The sequence below is a fragment of the Podarcis gaigeae genome (assembly GCF_964106915.1).
Source record: "Podarcis gaigeae genome assembly, chromosome: 5".
Lineage (NCBI taxonomy): Eukaryota > Metazoa > Chordata > Lepidosauria > Squamata > Lacertidae > Podarcis > Podarcis gaigeae.
Window position 1 is genome coordinate 65583998 of NC_139681.1, and position 8826 is coordinate 65592823.

An 8826-nucleotide genomic window follows, 5' to 3' on the forward strand; every position below is an offset into this window, starting at 1 on the left:
GGTTATGGCACAGCTACAATCCACACAGTAAACACCAACACAAATAGTATGCTCTCTGGCGGAAATACCGCATTCTCTAAATTTTGCAGTGCACTTCTCCTGCCATGTAATGTGAACAAAAAATCATATACTAGGGTAAAGTGTGCATATAAATGCATATATTAGTGAAAATAACATAAATGCATTGTGTCGGGGGAAATTGCTTACAAAAATGTGTATAGTATTCAAAACTGCATTAAGATGTGTTTATTAGGATAAATTTGCACTAAAATGCTGATATGTTTTCATGAGGATTATTTTTACTGGTTTGCAAACTGCTGCAGAAATGTGAACTGGATTTAGGATAACAACAACAACAACTTTTATTTGTATTCTGCCCTCTCCGGCTGAAACCGGGCTCAGGGCGGCTAACATCAAATATATAACATTAATATAAAATCAAACAATAATTACCTCCTAAAAACAAGTCAGGATCAAATTAAAATCTAATTAGATGGCTTTCTGCAGGGTTAGGGTTGAGGGTGAGAAATTGAGGGAACTGAGAGTTATTCTTCTTCGTTACATATGAATTCAAGCTCTGTAGCATGTCTCAGATACTATACGTACTGAGTCCTAGCCTCTGCCTGCCACCTCCACCAAGGGTTAATCAGTGAAGGGTTAATCAAACATGTCAAGGGAAGACAGGCTACATTCTCATTTCAAGCAGGCCAGTCACTGGTTGTCCTCTATTGCCATGTGGACCAATGAGATAGGCATGAGAAATTCTTATCATTGAATGTCACACAGGATTTGATGGACATAATCTCCTTCATATCTGTAATGTGAGAAAACAAAACGGTGGGTTATAAATTTACATCCTGCTGATTTACAGACTTGAGAAAACCACACAAACTAGAATGAAAATTTAAAAATGTGTTCTCTTTTTAGGCATTCAGTGTACCTTCCTCCTTCAGTTATTTGGCACATATAATAAGAAAATATTTAGAGGCATGCTTAGAAAGAATTCTACAGTTAGTTATTTTTCCGTGTTCTGTATAAGACTAGTTTTCCCACCTAAAAAATAATGTCAAAAATTTGAGGGCATCTTATACATGGATAGTGCCAAGGGTGGATTTTCTTAAAACGGAGTCCCCTAAAATAGGGGGTATCTTATACACGGGGGCATCTTATAAACGGAAAAATACGGTAAATGTTGACCATGCAATACTAAGAATGCCTCTGTGAGGTACATGGTGTGGGCTTCTCCAGTGATATCTTCTTTTTGGTCCCAGGTTTTTATTCACATCAATTTTGCAATTGCGAAATCATCAATATTTTCAGATGTTCATGCACTTTTAAATTATATTCATGTAGTATTGGGATAGATGTGAATTTCGCAAGCCCTTATGGTTGCTAAGAGACTTTTACTTTTGAGCCTGGAAAGATAAATACCCACCATCTATTACACAACGTTCTGAGGATCTCATGGCACTGGCCACAATAGAACATATTTCATATTGATGTCAATTTTTTGTGGATACCTTGCTGGATATTTGGAGGGCTTATTTTAGCTTCTATGTTTAACTAAAATGTAAGCACTGCTGGTTATTGTATTCGGAATGTGAACTGATCGTGGCTTATTTTTTTCTTCATTAAATTTGCAAATAAATAATAATAATAATAGGAAAAAAGAAAAGATTCTCAAATAGAAAGCTGCATTCCTGCATTCACCCCTCTCTTGTTTCTTCTTCCTTCCTTCCTTCCCAGCAGACTGTGGTATAAGCATCTCTCTTGCCAGAGATCTGAACCTTCATCTTGCAGCAGGCCTTTGATATTAAGCCAAGGGCCACATTAAATTGAACTGAGGGCCACATGCAACGCTAGGCTCACGTATTGCCCATTCCTGATGTAAATAAAGAGAACCCTCACACAGAGATGCTGCCCTTTTGTTTATAATATCTTTTTAGAAGGACTGTTCACCATGACTGCTGAACACAGTGCCTCTGGCTGATCCTGTTGTATAACATAGTTCAACTACTCCCCATATTTCTTGTTGGAATTCAGGTCCTGAGGGGGAAACTTGGCCACCCACATGGCACTTGCCCTCATAACCCTGCACAAAGCCCCCAGGATTCCTAAGAATGTGACTAGATCAGATGAATCAGCTTCTTCTTGGCTTCTCTCGCTACCTTTTAAAGGCACAGGAGCGCCCTGGTGAGTTAATAACACAAATGAATGGAAAGAACATGGAAAAAGAATAGCAAAGAAGGATATTAATACATCTTTTCCCCTTTTGCTTAGGACTTCAGGAATGCTTTTGGAAGTTATGATTTTTCTCAGTTAAGTTATTCCAGCATTCCTCAACCTGGTGCTCTCTTGCTGGCTGGTCACAAAATATAAGGAGGATTCCATGTTGGGAAAGGCAGACATATCTTCTTTCATTTCATATTCATAGACACATCAACATTTTCAAAATTGCATCTTGTTTTAATGTTGGAAGAGCTGGCCTGGGGGGATAACACTTGAAGAAGAAGAAGAAGAAGAAGAAGAAGAAGAAGAAGAAGAAGAAGAAGAAGAAGAAGAAGACAACATAGCTAAACAGGACCGCCTGTATGTGAGAGCCCTTTATATTATTTCTCAACTTTCTGATATGTCATATAAGGCTGGTGGAATATATGGGATTACTTTTTGCCTTTCCAGGAAAGGATGATATGTTGGTATAGGAAACAGACAATTATTATTGTGTATGGAGGGTTGTTGGCTTTTTTGTAGCTACGTATCTTAAAATACAACATGTAATGTTCTCTGTCACAACAGGGGCTCACATCAGTGGTGAACCTTAGCATTTCAAATTTCAGTGGCGCCCTGTGCAATGCCCAAATCCACCCTCCCTCCTGCCTCTCACCTTCAGTTGGACTTCATAGCTGTGGCACTTGCTGCTGTGCCCCAGAAGCTCTGCTCCCGGTATGTCCAAACCAGTCATACCCCTACATGTGCCTTTGCCCACCGCTTGTGAGGAAGGCATGTTTGAAGTTGGCAAACCCCTTCATGAACCTGTTGTTATAGTAGATAGTGCTTCTGACATAGATGTGCACACACGAGATCACACATGCGTGCTCCTTGCTTTCCCCATTGATCCCTTTTGCAGCTTGCAAAACACTACAACTATCCCTGTTTACCAAGGCAGGGACAACCCTCATTATTGTTACCTGTCCCTTGGGAGAAGAAATGGTGCCTATTTTGTCCGTATTTTGCCTTTGGAAGGAAATTATTTGTTTGTTATTTCTACCCTACCTGTCAGTCCTCAAAAGGGTTGTAAGATGGCTTTCATTTCAAAATGATGCAATGCTACATTATATATTTGATGCATTAAAATTATTATTATTATTATTATTATTAATTTATTTATACATCAAATATATAAAATACATTAAAATACATTAAAAACACAAAATCAAATGATTAGTTTAAAGTACAATTCGAATCACATTTAAAATCAAAATAAAATTAAGTGGGAAGCCACAAATCATAATCATAGGGGTAAGGAATTAAAATTTCACCAGGCCTGGCCACTCATGCTGGTCCTTGAGGCCTGGGACCTCCAAAGTATTATTGTTGTGGACCGTAAGGTCCTCCACGGGGCGTACCAGGAGAGGCAGTCCCATAAGTACAAGGCTCCTAGGCTGTATATGCAATAAACATAGAAAATAAATGTTGTGGAAGCCATCCATGCAGTCTGTGGAGTATTTCAGGTTTCAGGCTCGTCCTTTGGGGTATCTAAGACTGCAATCCTGCACACACTTACCTGGCATTAAGTCCCACTGAAATCGACAGGACTTACTTTTGGATTGCAGTGTGAAGGATTATGGTGTAGAAGTTAAATTTCTGAATATGGAGATGATTCCATCTTGATTCTAGAATGCACACATGTAAATGCTTGCCCATGGACACAAAATACCAGTCTGCTGCTTTCCTTCTACTAACAACCCATAGCTGCTTATTCAAACAGTAAATGTTGCTCAACAGGTTGGAGTTGCAGCTGTTTTTTAATAGATAGTAAGTGTGGAAAGGTCCTGTTTGTATGTAGGTATTCATATTTATTTATTATTACCTTCATATTCTACCTTTCCTCCAAGGAGTTCAAGGTGGCATACGTGGTTCCCTCCCTCTCCTTTTTATCTTCACAACTGCCCTATGAGGTGGGTCAGGCTGAGAGACAGTGGCTAGCCTAATACAGTTGCTGTTTATTCCCAGCAACTGGTAGTCAGAAGTATACAACATTGTAAACTGCCTTGTGATCCTTTGGTGAAATAATAATAATGATAATAATAATAATACTGCTTCTGACAATGAAGGTAGAAGAACATAGCCACCACTGTAACATTTAGTTTAAATTTAATGATTTACAATTTTATATCCCACTTTTTAACCTGTAAACAGGTTCTCATGGCAGCTTATATAAATTTAAAAATGCACAATAAAACAAATATCAAAACTATTTTTTTTAAAAAAGAGCAGTCAAAATACAGCAATCTACAGCAACAATAACCCAGCAACCATTTTATGTCAGATAGAACTGTCTAAACAGAAACCTCTTAATTAGTCCCTGGAAAACACTTCTGTCCCAAAACACATGTTCTTCCACCATCGAGATAGAAAGACTTTGGGGCAGAAATCCAGCAGAAAGAGGCCCTTAAATGCAGCAGGTTTGGCTTGCCACATTTTGGTAAACATGTGAAGTAAAACACATTGCCATCTGAAGAGCAGAAGCAACTGAAAGACATTAAGTTTAAATTTTGCTGATTGCAGCCCTGAATACATAGCTTAAGCATCAATCTGGCTATGGGAGTGTTTTTATTGGTGTGGCAACCAGAACAATTTTACTGAAATAATTGCCTTCCACTCCTTCATCTCTGCAACTGGTCTGCATGGAGACAGACAGAAAGACGAGCTTTGAAGTGTGTGAAACCACTTGCAGAGGTGGAGATGAGAATAGCTTCAAATCCATTTCTCTCTCTCTCTTGTCTGCAGGGGCAGCAGCCTCAGGGCAAGGCGAGGCAGCAGCTTTCCTCACTTCATGTACTGGGCTTCTTGGCAATGTGGAGACAGGTAATTACAGTATTAATTTTTTCTACGTGGGTAGATTGTGTCAGCTAGCACCCTGGGGCATTTTCAAAAGGTCACTGCACAGGTGTGCATCACTGCACTCAGCACTCAAGGCTTCAGTATGAGACAGGTAGGTAAGCCCATGACTGTGCTGTTAAATTCATAGTTAAATGATGCTGGCATATTGCATACCTACATAAGAACGTAAGAGCCTGCAAGATGCCAATGGCCTGTCTAGTTGAGCATCCTGTTTTCACCATGGCCAAGCTGATACCTGTGAGAAACCTGCAAACAGGACCCAAGCAGGGCAGCACTCTCCTCTCCTGCAGTTTCCAGTAACTGGTATTCCTGCCTCTGTCTGTAGTGGCAGAGCACAGCCAATCCCATTAATGGAAGAACAAAAAGGAAGAATGACCTTTCTAGGAAGCAGGGTGGGAGACTGAATTGTTCAACCGGTCGACCACAACCAACAGGCAGATTGGCAGTGTGCTCCAGGTCGATCGTGGGATTAAAAAAAGGTGATCGGGTGTGTGCTCCTGATCTAGCACGGCGAGCTGTGCCCTCTGTGAAAGCTAGTATTTCCTGCATTGGTGTCAGAGTGTTGTAAGGAGGGAGGACAGCGTACTGTGTTGTGATCGTTTTTATGTAATCTCCCGCCCCAAAAGCTCAACAACTCTGGGCAATAATGACAATGGGTCGGCCACTGCCAGTTTTATTATACAGTACTGGGAGTAGATCGTAGTCTCTAGAGAGTTGGATGTACCTGTTTTATAGCATTCACCATGACATCATTGTCCCCAAAAGGTAGAGTCATCAGGACCACAATGCTTCATTCCCCATAGGCCATATGCCTGCATGGAGTTGCTATTTATTTGAAATATGTATCCTCAAAAGATTCTAGGGTAACAAATAAAACTATTCACATAAATACAGTAAAAAGCAACTACAAACAAGCCAATAAATGTAACACAAAGAACAATATAATAGTCTGAAAAACTCATCATCGTTGTCTTGCTTGCCAGGATGAAAGATACAGATATTTGTGTATATAGAAACCTCTGGTCTTTGTGTGGCTGGAAGGTAGCCTACAGTACAAAGGTAGGAGTCACATTCACTGCTCTGCCTTCTTTTGCCTCTGGCAGTGCCAATCATTGTGACCCCTGGAAGGTTCCCGACAAGGGAGTATGGCGCTCAGTCTGAAAAAGAGCCCCGACCCCTAAATTACATGGAACATCTTGGACCACTTTCACTAGTTTCATTGGGTCATACACAGAATAAGTTTGTAGTGGGTTATGTTTCCCCTTTGTATTCTCAAAGTGTATTTCAAACACTTTTCTCTGTGGGAAACCTTATTGTATATAACTCTAGTAAGCTGAGCTCTCGAGTGAGGCATGAAACACAGTGATATTCACAACTCTTTGATCTGTGGATGATTGAGATTTGGGGTGGTGCTGATAAGGGACTACTGCCACCTGGAGGCTAGACCCAACCCTAGCAAACACTTGCAACCAAAATTACCTTTCCGTTTTGCTATGGATGAGTGATACCCAAAGCTTCAGTCTGGAACATGATCTTTCAAAGCTCATCATTCATCCATCAAACTGAGCAAAGGACATTTCCTCTCACGCAAGTTTATTCCCCCAGCTGTATCCATGTTGGTAATCAGTTCCGTTGTACTAAAGACTTAGGGCATTTTCTGACTGTCACTATTTTTGAGTGGGGTTCAGTCATACACCAGCAAAGTCAGGTTGTTCAATTACACTTTATTGGGAGAACCTGCACAACAAACCAACTCCCCCAAAATATCAGACTTCAGTGAGAAGCAGTGGCGTAACGTGGGCCGACCGCACCAGGCGCAACATCTGGGGGTTAGGGTTAGGGGGCGCAAATCCACGGGTTAGGGGGCACAAATCCATGGGTTAGGGGGCGCAAATTACTTGCCTTGCCCCAGGTGCTGACAACCCACGCTACGCCACTGGTGAGAAGCAAAGTGACAGGAAAATGCACTGGAAAGAATGTTTGCCACCCACCGGCACCATGTTAGAGACTCTTGCTTTTGATGCTACTCAGCAAGATGATAATACAGTGTATGTAGACTATCAACAGTCTACCTCTGATACAAAGTATTTAAGTATGAGCCATACCTAGCTCTTTAGGGTTTGGGTTTATTTTTAATCTAGTAATTTCTGTAAGAATAGAGTTTCAGTGCAACCAAAGGGCAAAAATTTGTTGTACTGTGCGTGGGAAGCTAATGCATTGCCACAGCAACCACTTCAAGCAATTTTTAGCTTCACCAACCAGAAATTATGAGGTCAGGCTTCATAGTTGGAGTCTGGAAGATGAAGAACTAATTACCGTATTTTTCGCTCTATAACATGCACCAGACCACAAGATGCACCTAGTTTTTGGAGGAGGAAAACAAGAAAAAAAATATTATGAATCTCAGAAGCCAGAACAGCAAGAGGGATCGGTGCGCAGTGAAAGCAGGGCTCCCTCTTGCTGTTCTGGGTTCTGGGATAGCTGTGCAGCCTGCATTCGCTCCATGAGACGCACACACATTTCCCCTTACTTTTTAGGAGGGAAAAAGTGAGTCTTATAGAGCAAAAAATACGGTATTTAATGTGTTTCTCAGTTTGTCTTTTTAACCACAAAGAGCTGCACAAATTTTTATTTATTTCTTTAATAATAATAATAATAATAATAGAATTATAGAGTAGAGTTGGAAGGGACCCAAGGGTCATCCAGTCTAACTCCCTGCAATGCAGAAATCTTAGCTAAAGTACCCATGACAACGGCCACCCAACCTCTGGGTTCGAGTCCTACTTTCCAGAACAGGAGAAAAGAACTTTGTTCCATCTTCCATGTGAACAATAAATAAACCTATCACTCACAGAATCATAGAACCAATGCACTGTAGTTTTGGAAGGAACCCCCAAGGTGCATTTTTATTTCCAGGCACAGGTTGAGCACACAAAGGTGTGTACCTTATCATCTGCACGTGTGTGTGTGTGTGCAGCAAGTTCATCCCATGTTCAGTATATCTCCAATCTGTCTGAATTCTGACTTTTTGAGTGGAAACAAACATTTCGTAGGGATGTTAGGATTCTGGAAAAGCCCAGAATTCAGTAGCAAATTTGCAATTCCACCTATATCAGAATTGCACTAGAGTATAATTAAGTTCCTTGGGTGTGGCTGCTGTCACATGCAGACATCTTCTAGGAGCCACTGGTGGCTCCTGAGTGCTGCAGGGTGGGGACCAAAGGTGGACAAACTACCCTAGAAGGAGCACAACATGTCCCCCACCAGAGATACTACCCCTCCTAGAACCCCATGATGTTTCCTCAGCTGTACATCCCACTGTGTTAACTGTGTCTTATTCCTAGTTGAGTGGGCATGGGACTGCAGCCTAAGGTAGCTTGCTGGCACCCATTAAATAAAGACCAAGTCCCATTAGAGTCATTAGGAAATCCTTCTGAGTAAATATACTTAATACCGTACTAATAATAATATCAAGCCAGAAGTCTTCAATGTTTTCACTCTGGAAACTCCTTTAACCCAAACATACATATGGGGACTCACTCAAGCTTTTAATATATATTTTGACCAGAGTCTAGGGCTTGTTGATTAGAAGGTTGGCAGTTCGAATCCCCGCGACAGGGTGAGCTCCCGTTGTTCGGTCCAAGTTCTTGCCCACCAAGCAGTTCGAAAGCACATCGAGTGCAAGTAGATAAATAGGTACTG